At 39.8% G+C, this 24,160-nt stretch overlaps 1 long non-coding RNA gene across 3 annotated transcripts in view; it reads right to left on the bottom strand.

Moving 5' to 3' along the window:
* Positions 1 to 1,490: 1,490 nt before the first annotated feature.
* The window catches only part of LOC105467806 (uncharacterized), a 64,405-nt gene continuing 41,735 nt past the window's right edge, over positions 1,491 to 24,160 (bottom strand). The window contains exon 6 of one of the 3 annotated variants that reach the window (XR_979140.2): positions 1,491 to 1,627. This is a non-coding gene — a long non-coding RNA (uncharacterized lncRNA). Of the gene's footprint in view, positions 1,628 to 5,079; positions 5,385 to 24,160 lie in introns of those variants that run through there. The other 2 variants (XR_011616282.1, XR_979142.2) reach the window with 2 other exon arrangements.

Below are 24,160 nucleotides of genomic sequence, written 5' to 3'. Positions count from 1 at the left end.
TAGTCTGTTTCTTTTTTCAGTTCTATGATATTTTGCTTTATGTATTTTGAATTGCTGTTGTTAGGTGCATATACATATATGACTGTTTTGTTACTTTGTATCAGAATATTCCTAAGAAATTTTTTGCTGGATATAACATTTGGGGTTGACAGTTTTCTTTTTCTCCTCCCAGCATGGTAAAAATGCTGTTACACTATCTTTTGTTCTTTATGGTTTGTGATGATAAATCTGTAAGTCATTTGAATATAATGCATCGCTTTTTTTCTGCTTTGGGAATTTTTCTTTATTTGTAGTTTTCAGTACTTTGATTATAATTTTTCTGAGCATGGTTTATTTTGAGTTTATTCTGTTTTAAGGGTCACTTGGATTTTTGAAGTTCTAGATGTACGTCTTTCACTTTTTGGGAATGTTTTCAGCCATTATATTCTCAAATCTTTTTTCCTGAACCAATTTCTTTCTCCTCTCCTCCTGGAACTCCAGTGATAAAAATTTTAGATCTTATATATTGTTCTACTGGTCTTTAAGACTGTTTAACTTATGTTTTTACATTTTTTTCTTTCTGTTTTTCAGATTGGGTAAGATTTCTTGATCTGTGTGCAAGTTCAAAGCCTTTTTCCTTTATCGCCTTTATGATCCAATGATGTTTTTTGTTTTATTTTATTATAATTTTTATTTTTGAAATTTCTACTGAATTCTCTTTAGAGTTTTTATTCCCCATTGAATCTTTCTATCTTATGATTTATTTAATAATTGGTCACTGCTGTTTCATAGGACATGTCTATAATGACTGCTTTAAAGTCTGTCTGATCATTTCAAAATGTGGACCATCTCAGAATTCGTGTCTGTAGATTGTCTCCTTCCTTGAGTCATTGATATTGTACTGGTTCCTTTAATGTCTAGCAAACTTGAATGATTTCTGGTGACTTTGAAGATTAGGCTATGAGAATCAGGATCCCATTAAAATTATCTGGACAGGATTGGTATGTTTTATTTAGCTGGTCCTGACTTTCTTAGATTCAGATCACAAGTCCTGACCTGACTTCTGTGTCTGTGGTTCTTTGTTGGTTAAGTTTTTAAAGGCTTTGATCAGCTGGAGGTGCCTTTTGGTCCTCCCTGTAAGGGGGTACTACCCGGAGACCAATATAGACTCTGGATAGTGTTTCTACTCTGTAGTTCACTTTTCACAGCATTTTCTGTGTTGTGTCGTGTCAATTCCAGACATACGCTCAGTAGTGAGGCCAGGATGTCATGTACAGATTTACAGTACATATTTTTTCTAATCCTTACCTCTCTATGAATCCGCCTATATTCACTGGCTTCTGTGGGCTCCTTTTCCTGGTCTTTTGACTACAAAATTTGGGTTTCAGTCTCCTTTACTGCCACATATTTCTTATAGCTAGGTTCCAGTAAGGCTGAAAGCAGTGATTTAGAGAGAGAGAGAGACAGAGAGAGATAACAAAAATCCCCTCACTATCTTCAGAATACAGAGCTTTTTATTGTTTTCAGTTCCTCTGGTCAGAGAGAAATATTTTATCTTGGATGGTTTTTAAGGGTCTGCAGGTCTGTTGTTACCACTGCTGCTGCAGGACGGCAGGTTCCTGACTGGTGCTTGCGTTGGGTGCAGGACCTGGGGAGTACAAATAGGGAAAAGGCCACACAAGGGTTTCTTCCATCCTTCCATCTTTCCCATCTGCAGATGTCCCCCTTTCCATCCTCTGACAAGACAGAGAGGGTTTCTCCTAGAGCTTTTTCTGTCCACGTATACTGTGTAGTTCTGGGATTTATATTGCTCTTCAATTTAAACCTTAAATACGGGTGAAAAAATATCTAGAATACTCTTCACCTTATGAATTATACTTTGAGTTTTAATTTTCCTCCCCAATTTCCTTGAAATCATTTGCTTTCCAGAATGATCACATAGTTTATATATTCTATTTTGAGTCTTGAGTTGCAATCAGTGGGGAAGATGGAATGGAATGTCCTTATTTCATCTTAGCTAGAACCAGAAGCTCTCATTTCTTTTTAAAAACATGGACAGAGAGCCTGTGGTGTCTCTAATGGAGATTAAATGAACAGAAATTAGGAGATGATAGTTAAGCATATTTTTCCCATTGGACAAGTATCACTTACTGATTGCATGCTACTCCAACAGATGAGTTGCTTCCAATAATATTACCAAAGGACCATTCTGTGAAAAGTACTTGGGGCTTTACCAAGCACCTTCTCAGGTTTAATATTGCTAAATTGGTCTACAGGGAGAGTCACACAGAGCAACTTGAACAGATATTGGCCTCTTGTCCTTGGATAAGGAGAGAGAGACTGACCTTACTCACCTGGCTCCACAGACACTGAGGCATCTCCGTGTTTCTTAGTGTTCTCTTCGCTGTGCTGTGGGCTTTGTATGCTGAGTGTATTTCACCCATGAGCAGGGTGAACATGTAATTCATTGTCTAAACCAAGACACTAGTGAAAAATAATACTAACTAGGTGAAATGCTGGGAAAACAGGTGTCAACTGGAACTCGTTTTGAGAAAAGCAGAGCATGTGGTCATCCTAAAATAAGTATCTTTATCTCACATCATCTGTGCTTAGTTCACACTTTTGCCCACCATAAGTCATTTCCACTTGATGGAAAAAGCTAAATCCACCCAGGAAGTTCACCTAACATCATGGCACCTTTAGAGGTGATCAACTGGAGGTCAGATTAAAAAACACACAGGATGGTAATGTTAAAGCAGAGCCTACAACACGCTTATTTCTTTCTCAGCATCTGAGTCTAGAAATGTATGACTCTTTCCCTCCTACATTTTGGAGAAGAGGGAGATATTTCCTTTGATCCTTTATACAGAAATGTTACAAAGAACTCTCTCTCTCTCCCCCCATCCCCCCCCATCTCCCTGTCTCTCTCTCCCTCCCTCTCCCCTTCCCTCCCTGCCTCTCTCCTTTAATTGCAACTCTAAATACATTCTATTCTTCCAACTCCTACTGGTTTTATATTTTTTCATGCCAAATCATTGAGAGGTGACAGAATTCTATCAATGTTTGAATTTGAAACCAGAAACATATTATGCTCTTATTTTCTTTTTTGAAAAAAGACCCTTGGCTTATTGTGAATGGAGCAAAGATTTCTCTTCTCCTTCTCTCTATTAATATTGAGATACAATCACCGGGGTGGACTGGGGGGAGGTCAGGCTTTGGAATATATCTCTTTGCTGAATAAGTGACAAAAGTTAAAAAGCAGTAATTTAGGAAACTTAAATGTGACAGTGGATGATAGATGGAGGCTGGCACGGCTGCAAAATGAGAAACATTAAAATCATATATTAGAACAGATCATGCTGCATACTCCGGTTTGTGTCAGCAAGTTTCTTTTGATATGTCAAGTCCCCACAGCCCTGAAACTCCAGTCTACTTTGAAGATGGATTTTAAAAGGAATATGTTTACGTTTAGGAACTTAATAATGCCACATGCACCAAGAAGTCAGGTACAAAATCAAACTGAATGTACTACTGTTTGTGGGATCTTTCCATGCCCAGTGCCCCAGGGCATTATGTATGCTCAGAAGCTTCAGAAACAGACCCAATACCACCTTTTCCAGAAAGGCCTTCTGATATCCCCAACTGGGTGCATTTCTGCCTCCCCAGAATCCTCAACTCCTATTTGCATCTGTTTCATGACATTCGTTATTTCCTTCCTTGTTATAAGTTTTTCTCTATGGCGTCTTATCTTCCCTGCTAACCTGTGAGCCCCACAAGGACAGGGACCACAACCGTTTTATTTCTGCATAGGGCCAGGAAGAGAGCACTCTGGTTATAAGCGTGTCTGAAGCTTTCTTTTCTTGCTGTAAGTGCCACCACTTCATGAGGTTAGGACACTGTGTTTACACTTCTTTTAGAATCTATTCATCTTGAAGCAGTTTTTATTTTGGTGCTTTTTCCTGTCTTCCATACAGTGAGCTCCTTGAAGGTAGGCTATATTCATTTTGGGAATCTCAATTACCAGCATAGGGTTTAAGCCAGTTGGTATTCATTAGATGCATGGATTAGCAGATCAATGAATCAATACTTGGCTTCCCTATCTCTCTATCTCGTTTTTGTTGTTGTTGCTGGTTTTTGCTGTTGTTGTTGTTGTTTTGAGATGGAGTTTCGCTCTTGTTGCCCAGGCTGGAGTGCAATGGTGCAATCTTGGCTCACCACAACCTCCGCCTCCCAGGTTCAAGCAATTCTCCTGCCTCAGCCTCCTGAGTACCTGGGATTACAGGCATGCGCCACCATGCCCGGCTAATTTTGTATTTTTTAGTAGAGATGGGGTTTCTCCATGTTGGTCAGGCTGGTCTTGAACTCTCGACCTCGGGTCATCCATCTGCCTCGGCCTCCCAAAGTGCTAGGATTATAGGCATGAGCCACCCACTCCCGGCCAGCTTCCCTATCTCTTAAATGGAAATAATGGTAACAGATATCACCTAGAGTTGCTTAAGGATTAAATAAAACAGGTGAAGTTTTCAAATGATACCTGGCATATCAGAAGCACCAGGTTCAATTCAATTATTAGTATTACATATTCGATTCCCCCAAAGCAACCATGCTCAGCAAATAGATATTAATCTCTGTATGTAATAGTTCAGGAGACTGAGATTAAAAGAAATTGAAAGGTTTGTCTGTTGTGGTACAGAAAGTAACTAATTCAAGGTACAGAACTAGGTTTGATTTTTCCACACCTAGAACTCTTTCATGGCACCCAGAACAATCTTTCTTTCAAGCTATTACATTCACACTGAACCACCAGTGTGGGATAAATGAGTTGGAGGAAGAAAACCTAGTGGCCTACTGGGGAGACGGACTAATCACTGGAGGAGAGATTGCTGTCTGCATATATCCTGTATCAGATCAGCATTAGATCCCAGCACAAAGAATGCTCAAATGTGACCCCCTCTTAGAAGACAGCCAAAGGTCCTAAATTCCAAGGTGTTAGCCAGATATTCAGAGGAATGTGGTTTTTGGTCAGGCACCAGGGATCCTTAACACTCGTGAACAGAAGGTCACTCAGCTATAAATAAATAAATTTTGTTTTCATTGAAACAATATCACTGCTTCATTGTAAACAGTGCTAGGTGGCCAATCCAATGGTAGAGGAGGGAGGCATTTCTTTGTCGGCAACTCTATAGTTAACATGGGAACAAAGCCTGTTTTGTCCAAGCGAGATCCTGTAACTACATCACGCCCATCATCATCTCAGGACCAGGAAGGAGATTCAGGAAGAGGTTGTTCCTGGAAAGCATCAGTGATATCTTTCTGCTTCATTGGCAGCTGACTTTCCTTTGATACTGGTGAGCAGAGAAGAGGAAGCTTACGTTGTCCTCCGAGGGGATGTGGATTGACATGTACTAGGGTAAAGAGAAATGGCTAGCTTCAGGTTCTTTCTACTGTTTCATTCCAGAATTCCCTCAATATTAATGCTACCTGGTTAATTTCAACCTTGGACCAGTGAAATCTGGCTAATAGCAAGACAGGAAAGTTAAACACATTTTATAAAAGTTTCAATCGTTACATGAGGATAATTGAAAGATAACAATGATTAGCTCTTTTCGTGTATCAAACATGTAATAAAGAAATCATCTCCATAGTCTTCAAAGTGTAATACTAAACATGAACTGACATAGATTGTATTTTTTGTGTGTGTTTAAGTACTCATTGATTGATTGATGCATAAATACAGTGTGTGGCTCTGTTCTATGCACCTCACAAAAATATTAACAGGTATTAATAATCATGCTTTTATTATTGTCATTTTACATATGAGAAAGATAGAGTCAGAGAGTCTGACTCTAAAATTTGTGCTCTTTGATGCCACAGGTCGCTTCCTCTTGGTTTTGTACAGTCTGAAGCTGACGTTAACCTGTGGATGGCTCCTGCCCTTCCCTTAGCAGCAGTTGGTCTTTACTTGTGTTCTAGAGGCAATGGTGCTTTCTGTTACTCCCCTGCTGCTTAAGGATTTTGCTTTGTAGGAGCTTAAGGTGGGGAGCAGGGTCTGTTTCTTTCTACTGTGGCATTCAGCTATCTCTTGCACACCTGCATTAATGAGAGAGGGGTCTTTTTCTGATGACCTGCCCTGTCAGCAGTGATAGGTGAGAACTCATGGAGGCCTGTGGGAAATATCCCATGAGTGAGACCCTCTCATCCTCTGTGTCTGGGCCCCCCCAGCTGTTCCAGACAAATGCACCTTCCCAAATGCCAAGGGTTTTTATGTCAGCACATCATAATGTGTATGAACTGCTATGCAGAACTGAGCTGGCAGGTTGACTGTTTTTTGTTTTGTTGTTTGGTTTTGTTAATTTGTTGACTATTAGAAAGTCCTCCTTCACTCTAAAATTTTCCCCAACCTCTTGACGTAGTGTTTGCAATGAGACCACGTGAAATAGAATCCTTTCAGAGTTTTCCGGATTTCAAGATCAATATTTCTGGAATGGTTAACAGCTCATACCTAAACAAAGAGAATCCATCCAGAAGAGAGATAAGAGGGCAGGGTGCAGTGGCTCACACCTATAATCCCAGCACTTTGGGAGGCCGAGGCGGGCGAATCACCTGAGGTCAGGAGTTTGAGACCAGCCTGGCCAACATGGTGAAACCCTATCTCTACTAAAAATACAAAAATTAGCCAGGCATAGTGGCATGTGCCTATAGTCCCAGCTACTTGGGAGACTGAGAGACAAGAGAATTGCTTAAACCCAGGAGGCGGAGGTTGCAGTGAGCCAAGATTGTGCCACTGTACTCCAGCATGGAGGACAGAATGAGAATCCATTAAAAAAAAAGATCCATGCATCCATTCATTCATTTATTCATTTGCTCAAAAAATATTTACTGAATTTTTTTTTTTTTTTTTTTTTTTTTTTTAGATGCACAACCTTAGTCAGACTCTGGGAGTACAAAGGTAAAAAGAAGACCAGACCCTTGTTCCAATGGAGGAGACATCCTGATGGGTGAGACAGAAGGGAAAAAAAATAAAGCAAATAAATCAACAAAATAACAGCTGTTGGGATAAGTGCTCTGCAGCAAACAAACAAGGCAAGGATAGAAGATCTTCCTGGAGGCAGTGAGGTAGGGGTCCTTAATTAAGTGCTCAGAAACAAAATTTAAGGTCATGTTTTGGATGAGATCTAATGGAAGACAGAGGACTAGGCATGTGAAGATCTGGGGAAATTCATTCTATGCAGAGGAAGCAGCCCGTGGGGAAAACCTAGGGTCTGATAAAAGCCTGCCTTTACAGAATCATTTAAGGCAGATGTGGCTGAAACATAGGGAGTAGGGAAACAGATAAGTGGGGTGCATTGGGAGGTGCAAGTCAGGGTCAGAACATTCAGGGTCTTACAAACCAAGAAAAGACAAGGGCTTTATCTAAGCGCAAGAGGTGAGGGTATTCAAGAGTGGAACGGTATCACCTGATTCACATTTCACCAAGGAAGCGCTTGATGGGGGAGATAAGAATCCCGAAAAGGAGAATGGTAGCAGGAAGGCAAGTCAGGATGCAACTGCAAATCATCCAAATGAGAGATCGTTTGTTGCTTGGAGTAGGGTGTTGAGAGTGTGGTTCCGGTAAGTTGCTAGATTCTATGAGATATTTTATACATAGAACGTCCAGAGCTTGCTAAGGTATTTGGTGCCAAACATTTAAAAGGTGGGAAAGAATCAAAGGTGAAGTCTAGAATGTTTCCTTGAGAACTAGGTTGATAATGGTGCATGAAAAACAGTATAGCCTCCTTCTGAGCAGGGAAAAACAGGGAGTGAGAGGAAGTGGGAGCAGAGGCAGAGCTGCTGTGGGGACCTGTTAGCATGGGGTTCCTAGTTCTTTCTCCCTGACCCCATTTAAAGTAATGGAGTGGGGATAGGTAACCTCACCTTTAGATTTGAGATCCTTCTCTTTAAAATCTTTAGAACTAAAGTTGCAGATAAAAGCCAACTTTAAGTTGCAGATAAAGCCATCTCATGCATATACTTCTCAAACCTTATTTTTTGCTGTTGTTTGGTTTATTTTGCCTTTGTTTTTGTTTGTTCTCTTTAAAGACTTCACAGTTTTAACTAGGGTGATTTTAAGAGCAATACTCTTCGAAAATACGCAAGAGAACATACATGTCACCGCTGGCATGACATTTCTTTCAGATCAACATATCGTTTTCCCCTGACATAGAAGGGCATTAAAGTCCTGCTTAGTCCACCAGAGGCTCTAAAATATATGACACACAGGTATAGGAGAGGCATATGAAGAATTCATTTGTCTCATCCCTTTCTTAAAAGGGTGATCAGAGACACATAAAGTCTTCATGAAAAATGAATGCAGGAAAAAGTTTCCAAATGGGGAGAAAACCTTGCAATGACTAGGTCAAAGGGGAGCCAAAGAAAATGGCTCTAGAGAGAGGAAGCAGCTCAGAGCTTGTCATTATTCAGAGAAACAAGCTGTGTTTCTGCACACGTGCATGCGAGGGTCAGCCAGAAAGCCAGATGCTGCTTTGGGGAAACAGAGGCCGAGTGCTTGCCATCCAGTGATGGTCTTGGCTGGGCAGGTAACAGATGAGCAAGAAGAAATATTTTTTTTCATTCAATGATATTTCCACTTACCCATATTATTTGCCACTTTCAACTTGTGCGCACACACACACACACACACACACACACACACACACACACGGCACATCTAAGGCCTTGTGAGGAAGATAAGCCATGGAGAAAAATGAGGGAGAGGAAACAGAAGAGGCCCCATTACATTCCCTTTGCCACGGAACCTCTTTGTTTGCAGCATGTCCACAAATCACAACATGCATTGAGGAATGAGTCCCTTTTAGAGAAGCTAATTATAAAAACATTGTCTGGCATGAAAATGAGGAGATGGTTCCAAACCATTCCAAAGTAGGATGCCAGGTTCCTTGTAGCTTTCAATGTGTATATTAAAATTGCCAAAGCCCTTCCACTCACTGTTTCTGTACTCTGGATGTTCCTTGCTGCAGAGAAGAGTGATTTTTGGAGAGCAGAAATAAAAGATGGGGTGGGGAGAGGGGAGAAAGAAAGTTTAAAACTCCTCTAAGTTAGAATTTGCTTTAAACGGAGTCAAACAGATTTCTTTCCTTCTTTGTCTTATTTTATTTTAATATCCAATAAAATAGCACCTATAATGTAGACAGAAAGGATTCTGGGTGACCAACAGCAATCTCTCTCTTTTATTGATTCTCTCAAAAAAATCTATTTGGTTGTCATAATCTGCAGGGCTTTTTAAAAAATGTGTTCTCACCCTCTTCATGCTGTTATTTACAATTACACCTGGCCTACCAAAATGTGGGTGCCACTTGTGATTGTATTTATGTATTTATTTAACATTTTAAATGGACATGTAAGATTGTACATATTTGCGGCATCCAGCAGGATGGTTTGATCGATGTATACATTGCGGAATGGCTGACTCAAGCTACTTAACTCAGTGCATGACTTCACATACTTCTCCATTTTTTGTGTGTGATGAGACCCCTTAAAATCTACTTTCTTAGCAACTTTTTAGTATACAATATATTATGAACTATAGTCACCATGATACGATAGCTCTCCTGAACTTGTTAAACTGAAATTTTGTGTTCTTTGACCAACGACTCTGTAAACACACCCCCATCTCTGCTCCCAGCTTCTAGCAGCTGCCATTCTATTTGCTGCTTCTGGGAGTTTGACTTTTTAAGGTTCTCCATGTAAGTGAGATCATGTAGGGTTTGTCTTTCTGTGCCTGGCTTATTTCCCTTAACATAATGTCTTCTACGTGCGTCTGTGTTGTCACATGTAACAGGATTTCTTTCTTTTTCAAGGCTGAGTAATATTCTATGAGTATATATGACACATTTTCTCTATCCATGCATGCATTGATGGACACTTAGGTTGATTCCATACCTTGGCTATAGTGAATAGTGCTGCAATAAACACGGGAGGGCAGATATCCCTTCAACAGGCTGATTCCATTTCCTTTAGATATATACTGCATCACAGAATTGCTGGCTTATATGGTAGTTTCATTTTTAATGTGTTGGGGAACCTCCATACTATTTTCCACTGTGGCAGGGTTAATTTAGATTCTCATTAATAGGATGCAGGGGTTCTTTTTTCTCCGTGCCCTCACCAACTGCTTGTTGTCTTTTGTCGTTTTTATAATAGCCGTTCTAACAGGTGTGAGGTGATATCTCATTACAGTTTTGAGCTGCATTTCCCTGATAATTAGTGATGTTCAGCATTTTAAAATATATATGTTGGCTATTTGTATGTCTTTTTTTTTTTTTTGATAAATATCTGTTTAGGTCCTTTGCCCAATTTTAAATCAGGTTGTCTGTTTTACGATGGAGTTGTTTGAGTTATGTGTATACTTTGGATATTACCCCTCTATTAGATGTATGTTTTGCACAGATACTATCCCATTATGGAGGTTATCTCTTCTCTCAGTTTTAATAAATCTTTTGTTGTTTTTTTCTTTTTGAGACAGAGTCTTGCTCTGTCACCCAGGCTGTAGTGCAGTGGCATGATCTCAGCTCACTGCAACCTCCACCTCCCAGGTTCAAGCAATTCTCCTGCTTCAGTCTCCTGAGTAGCTGGGATTACAGGCATGTACCACCATACCCAGTTAATTTTTGTATTTTCAGTAGAGATGGGGTTTTGCCATGTTGGCTAGGCTGGCCTTGAACTCCTGGCCTCAAGTGGTCTGCCCACCTCAGCCTCCCAAAGTGCTGGGATTACAGGTGTGAGCCACGTGCCCGGTCAGTTTCATTTATTTACTTTAAGTTCTGGGATACATATGCAGAAGGTGCAGGTTTGTTACACAGATACTCGTGTGCCATGGTGATTTGCTGTACCTATTAATCCATCATCTAGGTTCCCTCCCCTCACTCCCCACCCCTCAACAGGCCCTGGTAGGTGTTGTTCCCCTCCCTGTGTCCATGTGTTCTCATTGTTCAATTCCCATTTATGAGTAAGAACATGCCATATTTGGTTTTGCTGTTCCTGTGTTAGTTTGCTAAGGATGATGGCTTCCAGCTTCATCCATGTCCCAGCAAAGGATATGATCTCCTTCCTTTTTATGGCTGCATAGTATTCCATTGTGTATATGTACCACATTTTCTCTATCCAGTCTATCACTGATGGGCATTTGGGTTGGTTCTATGTTTTTGCTACTGTAAATAGTGCTGCAGTAGGCATACATAAACATACGTGTGCATGTGTCTTTATAGTAGATTATTTATACTCCTTTGGGTATATACCCAGTAATGGGATTGCTGGGTCAGATAGTATTTCTGGTTCAAGATTTTCAAGGAATCTTCAGTGGTTGAACTAATTTACATTCCCACCAACAGTGTAAAAGCATTCCTATTTCTCCACAGCCTTGCCAGCATCTATTGTTTCTTGACTTTTTAATAATTGCCATTCGGACTGGCATGAGATGGTATCTCATTGTGGTTTTGATCTGCATTTCTCTAATGATCAGTGATGTTGAACTTTTTTTCATATGTTGGATGGAAGCATAAATGTCTTCTTTTGAGAAGTGTCTGTTCACATCCTTTGCCCATTTATGATGTGGTTGTTTGTTTCTTTCTTGTAAATTTGTTTAAGTTCCTTGTAGATTCTGGATATTAGACCTTTGTCAGATGGGTAGACTGCAAAAATTTTCTTTCATTCTGTAGGTTGCCTGTTCGCTCTGATGATAGTTTCTTTTGCTGTGCAGAAGCTCTTTAGTTAGATCCCATTTGTCAATTTTTGCTTTTGTTGGAATTACTTTTGACATTTTTGCCATAAAATCTTTCCCCATGCCTATGTCCTGAATGGTATTGTCTAGGTTTTATTCTAGGGTTTTTATTGTTTTGGGTTTTACATTTAAGTTTTTAATCCATCTTGAGTTAATTTTTGTATAAGGTGTAAGAAAGGGGTCCAGTTTCAGTTTTCTGCATATGGCTAGCCAGTTTTCCCAGCACCATTTATTAAGTAGGGAACAATTTCCCCGTTGCTTGTTTTTGTCAGGTTTGTCAAAGATCAGATGGTCGTAGATGTGTGGTGTTATTTCTGAGGTCTCTGTTCTGTTCCATTGGTTTATATGTCTGGTACCAGTACCATGCTGTTTTGGTTACTGTAGCCTTGAAGCATAGTTTGAAGTCAGGTAGTGTGATGCCTCCATGATTATCTCAATAGATGCAGAAACGGCCTTCAACAAAATTCAGCATCCCTTCTTGTTAAAAATTCTTAATAAACTAGGTATGGATGGAACATATATCAGAATAATAAGAGCTATTTATGACAAAACTATAGCCAATATCATACTGAATGGGCAAAAGCTGGAAGCATTTCCTTTGAAAACCAGCATGAGTCTCTCACCACTCCTATTCAACATAGTATTGGAAGTTTCGGTCAGGGCAATCAGGCAAGAGAAAGAAATAAAGCGTGTGCAAACTGGAAGAGAGGGAGTCAAATTGCCTCTGTTTGCAGATGCCATGATTCTATATTCAGAAAACCCTATCATCTCAGCCTTAAAGCTCCTTAAGCTGATAAGCAACTTCAGCAAAGTCTTAGGATACAAAATCAGTGTGCAAAAATCACAAGCATTCTATACACCAACAATAGGAAAGCAGAGAGCCAAATCATGAGTGAACTCCCATTCACGATTGGTACAAAGAGAATAAAATACCTAGGAATACAGCTCACAAGGGATGTGAAGGGCCTCTTCAAGGAGAACTATGAACCACTGCTCAAAGACACAAACACATGGAAAAACAATTCATCCTCATGGATAGGAAGAATCAGTATTATGAAAATGGCTATACTGCCCAAAGTAATTTATAGGTTCAATGCTATTCCCATCAAACTACCATTGACATTCTTCACAGAATTAGAAAAAATGTACTTTAAATTTCATATGGAACCAAAAAAGCCCATATAGACAAGAGAATCCTAACCAGTCAGTTTAAATAAATCTTACCACTACTTTAATCTACCTGCATTGTAATCTAACCAAGACAATGAAGAAATGTTGGCCAAGTATTTTAACCCCATCACTTACTGTCTGAGCTCTGTGAAAAAGTAACATAATATTAGACATTTAATGTGTTTGTTGGTTTAGACCAGTACTGCTCAATAAAACTTTCAGTGATGGTGGAAATGTTTTTATATCGGCATTGACCAATATGGTATTCCCTAACCACATGTGGCTTTTGAGCCCTTGAAACGTGGCTAGTATGATTGAGACACTGAAGTTTTCATTTTACATTTTAATTCATGTAAATTTAGACAGTCTCTTGTGACTTGTGTACACTGTATAGGACAGCACAGATTTAGAACCTTGAAAAATAAGTCAAGGACTCTAATGCCCGCTTTTCATATTGAAAAGGGCTCTGAACCCCAAAGAACAATTTTGTCAATTGATCTGTATGTTCAACTCAGATAAGTCACTGAAGGCCTCTGGGCCTTGGTTTTCTCTTGTGTAAGGTGGGTACAAGAGCCCCTTCTTTCCCTGCCTCATGTCGTTATTGTATGGCTGAAGGCAGTGGGGGAAAATGGAAGAGTTTAACTAAATGTGGTACTTCATACAACTGTAAAGTTTGGAGAGGATAGTCACCCTCAATGAAATGAACCTTCATCATCTTAGTCTTTATTATAGCTTTTGGAAGGTCTTTAAATGCCACACACAGATTTTACATTTTTAAAATTAGTTTACTAGCTTGTTCTTACACAAATCCCATTTTACAAATGTGGAAAATGAAGCTCGGAGACATTAAGTAACTGAGTGATTCCCAAAATCACTCAGGGAGGGATGGGGCTAGTATTTATATGGAAACAATTGGAACCTGAACCCTTATCTCCATAATGACCCCCTAAAGCACATTCTGACTCATTGGTGGCCATTTTAGTACCCTTTCCCACATTGCTACCATGCTTCCTTGTAGTTGTTTTTGTTTTCTTCCCCACCCCGCCCCACTGCCGCAGACAGTTTTGCTCTTGTTGCCCAGGCTGGAGTGCAATGGCACCAGCTCAGCTCACTGCAACCTCACCTCCTAGATTCAAGCAATTCTCCTGCCTCAGCCTCCTGAGAAGCTGGGGTTACAGGTGCCTGCTACCATGCCCAGCTAATTTTGTATTTTAGAGAGACTCCGTAGAGATGGAGTTTCACCATGTTGGTCAGGCTGGTCTTGAACTCCTGACCTCAAGTGTTCCAGCCGCCTTGGCCTACCAAAGTGCTGGGATTATAGGCGTGAACCACCATACCCAGTCCCCTACCATGCTTCCTAAAGATCTGGAACTGAGGTTTAGTTTGGTTGGCCTTAAGCCAATCAGCACATCACCTATCCCTGGTCATGTGACAGGTGGGCACATGGTGCATTTCAGGGCAATAAGACTAAGGCATTTACTGGAGACTTCAGGTGGAGATGTTTCCTCTCTTGCTTATTATAAAATGGGAAACTCATAACCTGGTTATTGCTGTCAATCATTTTGGAATTAACAGTGTACCCTAGGTAAGAAAGGAACCAAGACCAAGGAAGGTAGAGTGAAGAGATTTTAAAAATCCCTTGATCCTTGGTGATACTGGTGATCTGCTTGATATAGCCTTACTTGTATTCCACTTTATGGTTGGACTTTTCAGTTCTGTGGAATTATGCTTTTAAAACAGTATAACTTTTTTTTTTTTGCTATTGCAGTTGCAGTTGCTGTTATAACAACTGTGACAATGGAAAGCAATCTAAAGTACTATAGTCATGTCTTGTGCAAACGCAAGATTTCACAACCCAGAATATAATGTCCATCGTTTGAAAGTCAAAGTTTAATACTAACACACAAAGTGTTGCTTCTAGTTCAGAGACACGATTCTCTGCTCTGGCATTTGGAATGAGGTCTCCATAACAAGGGATAACAGATTAGCTCTGCAGCAAGCAATGGCAGTACATTAAAAGAATATTAAGGTTGTGACAGGAAACGATATCAGTAAAAGCAATTCCTCGGGAAGGGAGAGGCACCATATGTGCAGCCAACATTGCGATGCAAGAGCAGGAGGGTGGGTAGAATTAGGAAGGTCATTAAAGAGACTCCCTGTGGTGCCCAGGAGTTAGAAGACATATGGCGCCTTTGCCCCAAGTTGGGAGGTTTCATTTCTCTTTGCTTCCGTCTTCTTGCTCATCTTTGGAAGGAAACAGGAAGAAGAGCTGAACAGGAGTCAGTGATGTGGGTCCTTATCTTAAGGTGACTCAGTAGGGAAGCAGGGGTGAGGTTTAGTGGAAGAACACTGCGCTGTCAGTTCTAAGGCTTGGGTTCTATGCATTATTAACTCTGTGACTTTGGGTAAATCACTTGAATTTCTGAGCTCCAGTTGCTTCATTTGAAAAACAGAAGGACAACATTTTAGCCATAGTGAAACACTACCCCACCCTCAAAAAGTCATGCATTCTCTTGCCTCTGAGATTTCATTCCTGTACTCTCTCCGTTTGTGTACTCTTCCCCACTACCCCTCTTTAACTGTTATTTTCAGCTCAAGTATCACCTGCTGTATGAAGCCTTCTGATCTGGATTGAATATCTCCCCTTCTATTCCTGTATCCCCCAGGACTTATCACAATAGCCATTGCCTATTCCTGCTCAACAGAAGTTAAAAGTATACACAGATGTCCGCTTTCCACCCTGCAGGTATCATAGACTTTAAACTCTTTGAGGTCAGGGACCATGTTTATGCATCGTTGTGTTTCCGGGGCTAATTAAATGCAGGTATGGCATCAGATGGGGGCTCAAATGAAGGCATCAACATAAACTAGGCCTCCTAAGCTGTGCAGGGGTCTCTTGGTGCCTTTGTCAACTCTCTATCCCATTCTCTGTATGTAATTCAAAAGATCCTCCCCTTCCTGGAATACTTGCTCTTTGACATTGCCCTTGATCTTCAAAAGAAGGCTTTTGGTTCTTTCGGTGCATTTGAAGGTGAAAATTTATTACTTCTCCTCTCCTTCCTTCCTTCCTCCCTCCCTCCCTCCCTCCCTCCCTCCTTTCCTTCCTTCCTTTCTTGATATAGAGTCTTGCTCTGTCGCCCAGGCTGGAGTGCAGTGGCATGATCTCTGCTCATTGCAACCTCCACCTCCCAGGTTCAAGCCATTCTCTCGCCTCAGCCCCCTGAGCAGCTGGGACTACAGGCACCCGCCACCATGCCCAGCTAATTTTTTGTATTTTTAATAGAGTTGAGATTTCACTGTGTTAGCCAGGATGATTTTGATCTTCTAACCTTGTGACCCACCAGCCTTGGCCTCCCAAATTGCTGGGATTACAGGAGTGAGCTACCATGCCTGGCCCATGATTTTCTTTAGAAGCCATATGGGCCATGGACAATCTATAAAAGTATGTTTTTATTTTATGTTCGCTTTAACTTTTATTTTAGGTTCAGGGAGACATGTGCAGGTTTATTGTATAGCTAAATCTGTGAATTGGGGGTTTGTTGTATAGATTATTTCATCACCCAGGTACTAAGCTGAGTACTCATCAGTTATTTTTCCTGCTCATCTCCTTCCTTCCACCCTCCATGCTCCAATAGGCCCCAGAGTGTGTTGTTCCCTTCTATGTGTTCATGTGTTCTGATCATTTAGCTCCCACTTTTAGGTGTGACCATGCGGTATTTCTTTTTCTGTTTCTGTGTTAGTTTGCTAAGGATAATGGCTTCCAGCTCTATCCATGTCCTGGCAAAGGACAGGATGTTGTTTGTTCTTTTTTGATGGCTGCATAGTATTCCACGGTGTATATGTACCAATTTTCTTTATTCAGTCTACTGCAAAGGGCATGAACAGACACTTTTCAAAAGAAGGTATGTATGCAGCCAACAAGCATATGAAAAAAAGAAGAAGCTCATGATAGGTGGATCACAAGAAAATGTAAATAAAAACCACAATGAGGTTGGGCATGGTGGCTCATGCCTGTAATCCCAGCACTTTGGGAGGCTGAGGTCAGGAGTTTGAGACTAGCCTGGCCAACACAGTGAAACCCCATCTCTACTAAAAATATGAAAAGTAGCAGAGCGTAGTGGCGGTGCCTGTAATGCCAGCTACTTGGGAGGCTGAGGCAGGAGAGTTGCTTGAACCCAGGAGGCAGAGGTTGCAGTGAGACAAGATCGCACCACTGCACTCCAGCCTGGGCAACAGAGCAAGACTCTGTCTCAAGACAGACACACACACACACACACACACACACACACACACACAGAATGAGATACCATCTCACACCAGTCAGAACGGCTATTACTAAAAAGTCAAGAAATAATAGATGGCTGGCAAGATTGGAAAGAAAAAGAAACGCTGAGACACTGTTGGTGGGGTGTAAATTAGTTCAATAATTGTAGAAAGAAGCGTGGCAATTCCCAAAGAGCTGTAAAAAGTATTTTTCATCTACTTTGTCCTAACACAGAATCCAGGGGTTAACCCCTGAATGGAACATGTTTCTCTTTCTGAAACCATTCTATAATCAAGCTAACTGACTAGACTTTTATGTTTGGTTGTTCTTCTTCAGAAGGAATATGGGCAATCATTATTAGTTTCATAGAATTCAGAGTTCAAGGAAGTTAGAGTTGCAGACTCTAAGTGATACTCCTGACGGGTCACGGAGACTTGGGCCTTCTACAAAGTGAGATTAAAGTTTGGGGATGCAAGTACTGGAAACTGAGATTACAGAATAAAAACATTCTATTTCTTGTGGAGAAACAATTTAATGCAATGCCTAATTCATCTTACCTACTCAAGACTTGTTCAGTATTTTTCTTATTTTCACTCAAGCACTGAAAAGAAACAGCATTAACCGCAAATTCAGGGACATTGTCAATAAATGTTGGAATCCACACTGCCTATAGGAAGTGCTAACAGGAAGGGTAATACATTCTGAAAACCAGGGAGGGCGGTTTGTGCACAGAGGCTGCACATCTGCAGTTTTCTTGCTGATATTGTGAGTAGTGTTCCGGAAAGTCACCCTTGACAGGGCTTTAATTCAAGGCTATCACGCTATCCTTGTTTGGTTTTGTATCTTGGAATTCAACAATGGCACTCAGCTAACATGAAAAAAAACCTGATACTGATATTTTGTAAATATTTTTAGAGGCTAAAGAAATCCACCACTGAAAAAAGGAGGACAGGGGGATGTTTACACAAAAATACTAAATTCAACATCATACAAATCATATCCAGTGGCTCAGGCCAATATATGAGTTAATGAAGGGTTTCTTCCCTTTCTATCTCCCTCTCTTTCTTTCTCTTTATCTCTGTCTTCCCCTCTCTACTCCTCCTGCCTTCTCTCCCTTCCTCCCTCCTTCTCTTTCTCTCCATGTTTCTCTCTCTCTCTTTCCCTTTCCAATTTCTATATCTGACTCTATCTCTCTGTGTTCTTTATTTCTCTCTCTCATCTCCTAAATTAAATGATCTTCATGATCAGTGAAATTACAGTAAGCTTTTATATGAAAGAGCTTGATTCTTACAATCTTGTTAGTTTGAAAACCAGGCAAAGGCCGGGTGCGGTGGCTCACACCTGTAATCCCAGCACTTTAGGAGGCCGAGGTGGGTGGATCACTTGGGGTCAGGAGTTCGAGACCAGCCAGGCCAACATAGTGAAACCCCGTCTCTACTAAAAATACAAAAATTAGCCAGGCATGGTGACAGGCGCCTATAATACCAGCTACTCGGGGGACTAAGGCAGGAGAATTGCTTGAGCCCAGGAGGTGGAGGTTGTGGTGAGCTCAGCTAACGCCACTGTACTCAAACTTAAGTGACAGAGTGAGACTTGGAAAAAAAAAAAAAAGAAAGAAAGAAAAGAAAACAAGGCAAGATTTCAACCAGCTAGTATAAAAAGCTATCCTTTGCAGGATACAAGTTGTTTTATAATTTTCAGAGTTTTGAGGACTTGGATACCTGTTTTTTAAGCACCCATCTTTCCTTGACAGGAAGATCTCAAGATATCAAGAAATTTTAAAACTGCCTGGATTATTTTCACATTTAGTCTTGAATCTCTCCAATGACAGCTTTTCCAAAGCATTAAGACTTCTCCTTGAATACTTGTTCTTGTAGAGAACTCACTTCTCTAAAAACCTCAACCATATCTACAAAGGGCCCTAGCTCCTCTTAGCATATCCTTCTCTAACTTGACCATGTTGATTTTATTTTCTAAGTGGAGTATTTAGAATCAAAGTAACACCCAAACTGGTAAGTCTAAGAATAAAACCCTAGAAGGGGTAAATGGGCAAATAAAATGAAGAAATCCAAATGGCTAATAAGCATATATCAAAGAGGTCAGTCTCATTAAGAAAGGTATATACACTAAACAAATATGTTTAAAAATGAGCAAAAAGTCTGAATAGACATTTCTCAAAAGAAGACATACAAAGGGCCAATAGGTACAGGAAAAAACTCTCAACACCACGAATCATCAGAGAAATGCAAATCAAAACCACAATGAGATATGCTCTCACCCCAGTTAAAATGGTGTTTATGTAGTGCATGGGCAATAACAGATGCTGAGGAGGATGCAGAGAAAGAGGAAGCCTTGTACGCTATTGGTGGGAATGCAAATCATTAGCGCCTCTATAAAAACCAGCACAGAGTTCCTCAGAAAACCAAAAATAGAACTGCCACATGAATCAGCAATCCTACCACTGGGCATATACTCAAAAGAAAGGAAATCAGTATATCGAAGAGCTGTCTGCACGCCCATGTGTTTTGCAGCACTGTTCACAATAGCCAAGATGTGGAAGCCACCTGAGTGTCCATCAACAGATGACTGGATAAAGAAAACCTGGTACATACATAATAGAATGTTAATCAGCCATATAACAGAATTAAATCCTGTCAATGACAACAACATGGATGGAACTGGAATATGGGAAGTGAAAGTGAAATAAACCAGGCACAGAAAGACAGATACTGTATGTTCTCACTCATATGTGGGAGCTAAAAAAAAAAAAAATTGAACTCACAGAGATAAGAGAGTAGAAGGATGGTTACCAGAAGTTGGGAATGGTAGTGGGGAGGGGGAAATAAACAGAGGATGGTTAATGGATGTGAAAATACAGCTAGATAGATGGAATATGATCTAGTATTTGGTAGCACAATAGGGTGACTATAGTTAACAGTGATTTATTGTATATTTCAAAGTAACTAAAAGAGTGGAATTTTAATGTTCCTAATACAAAGAAATGATAAATGCTTGAGGCAACGAATATCCAAATTACCCTGATTTGATCATTACACATTGTATGCTTATGTCCAAATTTCACATGTGCCCATAAATATTTACAACTATCATATACCCATAATAATTAAAAATTACTTTTTTTAAAGAAAAATGAGATGTAGCTTCCTACGATTCATGTAGATATAAAAAAAACTGATAAACTGATAGTAGTGCTAGCTGGGTCTGAGAACAAGGCACTTACATACACAGCAACTCTAGGAGAAAGTGTATTTTAAAAATTTTAGAAGAGAAACATACTCTTTGTGTATCATTTATACTTGCAGAAATAGGACTTAAGCATGCAAAAATGTTTAGCTACTGAACAGTTTAGTTGGGTTTCCTTTGAAGTAACTAAAATGGCAAATATTGACATCACTTATGATTTATCTGTATGCTAAATACTAGTCCTTCATTAGGATGGTGATTACTGAATAATTACTAACATAGAAATGCATTAATGATGTTAAAAGTTAATGATTATTAACCCTGAAAAGCAGATTAAAACAGCTATGCTAGAAAAAGTGTGTTAAAACACATTCAGGGGACAAGTGAGTAAGTTTCAACACTGACTCGATACTGGATGATACTAAGAAATTACTGTTACTTTTTAGGTGCAATTATAATATTGTAGTGGTTTACTTTTTAGGTGCAATTATAATATTGTAGTGATTTTATTTAAAACGCTATGCTAAGGACTGCTGATTAAACAGGTGTATGGGCCATAGGTATGTGTTGGCTCTTCCTCTGGAAATGCCATTCAAGTGAGATGGAGGCAATAAAGTAAATAAAAACCTGTAGAAATAAAGGCATTGGAGGAGACCTATATGAATTAAGGATCTTAACATTTTCTTGAAGTTAGACAGTGAATGGAAAAGAAGTCCTGCCTATCAGAGTGAGAGGCAGAAGATAGAATTAGATACCAAAAAAGAGGCGTATTAATGAGAAATGAATTGAAGCCTTCTGCCAAACCCAGGAAATCCAGAAAATCAGAGGCCACAGGAACAGCAGTGAGGGAGAGAGGGAGAAAAAACACTGAAAATGTGGATTAGTTATAAGCTTTGATAGGAGCAGTCAAACACCACATAGATAGGTGGTCATACACACTCCTTCAAGGAGTCAGAAGACTTCATATCTATTTCTGGATTATGTTTGATTAAAATGAAACTGATCTTTGCAATCTTTTGAAGCGCTTGTTATCAACGTTACGGTCAGTTCACAACAAGAATTTGGGAGGTTTCACGTTTCTCCCCTAAGCTCTAGAAGAGGTTAAATAGTATAGGAGTAGTCTGATCCTTTACCTTTTGGTAAATCTCCCCTTCAAAAACATCTGAGTCCAGCACTTTTCTGAAGAGGTTTATTTCAGTTATTATTGAACAACATTCATTAGTAGTTAATATACTTAGATTTTCTTTCACTCCCAGAATGAGTTTTGGTAATTTATTATTATATTTTTCAGGCCAACCAAGATCGGAACCTACAGTATTACTTCTGCGTCAGAGCTCTCTTCACCTTGCCTCGTTGACAAATAGCTTCCTACAAATATGGCATGCATGTGTGTGTATAGGTGTGTGTGGGTTTATGCATGTGTGCTTTATTTGGTCTCCACCGACCACTTATCTATTAGGCTAAGTAGAAAGAAGAGGCACTAGTTATTCTCTATACACTGTTTCTGATACTGAAAAAGATGAATAGATGATTCTTTTCTTCAGGTTGTAACTCTGATTTTGGAAAACTTTCTGCACATAGTAACTATTGTTCTCTTCCTTTTTCCGATGAATTTCACCGCATTTGGAAGTTATGTGTGTGTGTGTGTGTGTATTTTGAGCTACAAGTTTTTCTTAGTGTCTTCAAAAATGAAGTATGCATTTAAATTTCTCTTTCTGTTGTTTTGAAATGATAGCTGAAGGAAGAATGAAGTAAAACATGTTTACTATTATAAAACTGAAAGTCTGGAGTTTTTTTAAAAAAACTTGTCTTCCTTGCTAATTTCTCCATGAGCTCAATGGTAATATCGATTTTGTTCAAGCCTGTATCCTAGGCATATGACTCACCATAGGGGTTGAATAAATACTTGTTGATTGAATGCAAGGATGAGTTAATAAAACATAATCTAATTTTGAGGAAGAAATAATCTAGGATGGATTGAGGAAGCTACGCACACTTAGGTTGATTCTGGTGAGCTCTGGATGGGATGGTCTGTGTTTTTCTCATTAGTTTCTGCCTTAGGCTACAATAAACATGTTTCCTTTGTAATAAGAGGAAAATACTTTAATAAAACATCATTTGAAAAGACATTTTAACAAATGTTCATTTTAAAATACAAGGACCATTTGTACTGGATCTGCTCAGATGGTCTGTATTCCAGTACCCTGTTGCTTCAAGTGAATAAGCTTGCACTTGCTGAATCAAGCCTGCTATTTTGGACTCACAAAATGATGTTCATGATCATTTCAGAGGAAGGGTAGCTCCCCTCTCAGACCTCTGCTGCAGTTTTACCCATCTCATGTCTCTTTCATAAGGGTGAATCAAATGTCATCTCATAGTTGGAAAAAAAATGTTTGGGGCAAGGCCACCTAAAGAAAATAGCCAGTGCCTTAATGATTTTCTTCTTTTCAAAGATGATTTGTTGGTTTCAGAGAATTTCAGGGAGGGCCATCGCTGTGCTCAGCTTCAATACTTTGCTTAAATATCATTTTCAAAACATGAGAGCACGAATGTCTTTGGTATGCCAACATCCTTCCTCACTTCCCTTTCTCCAGATAGTCCAGCCTTTTTTCTGTTTTGTAAATGCATCATGTTCATCCCAGCCATCGTTTCTGTGCCAGTCATTGCTTAAATGTGGTTCTTGCTGGGTTATCTTTTTTCTAAGGTCTCTTCTCAAGGGATAGTTTCTTGGAGAGGCTCTCCTTTGCCTCTCAGACTCCTGTGGGCAGTTGGCCATGCTCTGCCACATGGTTCTATTTAATTGTCTCATTTCTATCAGACAGTCTCTTGCCTTTTTAACTTATGAATTTACTTTTCTTCCCCCATTAGGAATGTAGACTTTCTGAGATCCTTATCTGCCTGGTTTCCTGTGTTATTCCCAACATATCTAAAAACTTTTTTTTTTTTTTTTTTTGACAGAGTCTTGTTCTGTTGCCCAGACTGGAGTACTGTAGTGCAATCTCAGCTCGCTGCAACCTCCGCCTTCCAGGTTCAAGCAATTCTTGTGCCTCAGCCTCCCGAGTAATGGGGACTACAGGTAAGCGCCACCACGCCTGGCTAATTTTTGTATTTTTAGTAGAGACAGGGTTTCATCATTTTGGCCAGGCTGGTCTTGAACTCCTGACCTCAGGTGAACCTCCTGCCTCGGCCTCCCCAAGTGCTGGGATTACAGGTGTGAGCCACCGTGCCTGGCAAGAATTCATATTTTAACATACTGAAAGCTCCATATGTATTTGTGCATAAAAGAAAAGGAAGAAGGAAAGGAAAAGAAAATCAAGAGAGAGGCAGGGAGGGAGGGAGGGAGGGAGGGAGGAGGAATGGAGAAACGACAGAAGGAGGAGATAAATTCAACATATCATCTCTTAGCTTCAAATCTTAATTCCAAAATGCATCAAAATACCCTGAAAAATACAGAGCCATTTTCCAACATCTTCTTTCTTTAGAAGACAGTTGAAACTCTAAATTACAATTTTCTTCTTACATACATATTGTCAATTAACATAAATATGTAGTATTAAACTAAATGTGAATATGATGACTCACACTTAGTATTTCTTTGTTCATATATCACTGATAGAAACTCCATTAGATGATCAAAGAAGAAAGGCACAGAGCTACTAAGACCTTGACGTTTGTGGAATCCTTGGCTTGTGAAAGTTACAAATTTTTTCCTTTGAACTTGAAACATGAGAGAAAGAGAAAGTACTATCAATATTTTTAGTCTGTAA

Source organism: Macaca nemestrina, chromosome 18, assembly GCF_043159975.1.
Source record: "Macaca nemestrina isolate mMacNem1 chromosome 18, mMacNem.hap1, whole genome shotgun sequence".
Lineage (NCBI taxonomy): Eukaryota > Metazoa > Chordata > Mammalia > Primates > Cercopithecidae > Macaca > Macaca nemestrina.
Note: the sequence above shows the minus strand (reverse complement) of the source record. Positions and strands in the feature narration are given on the sequence as shown.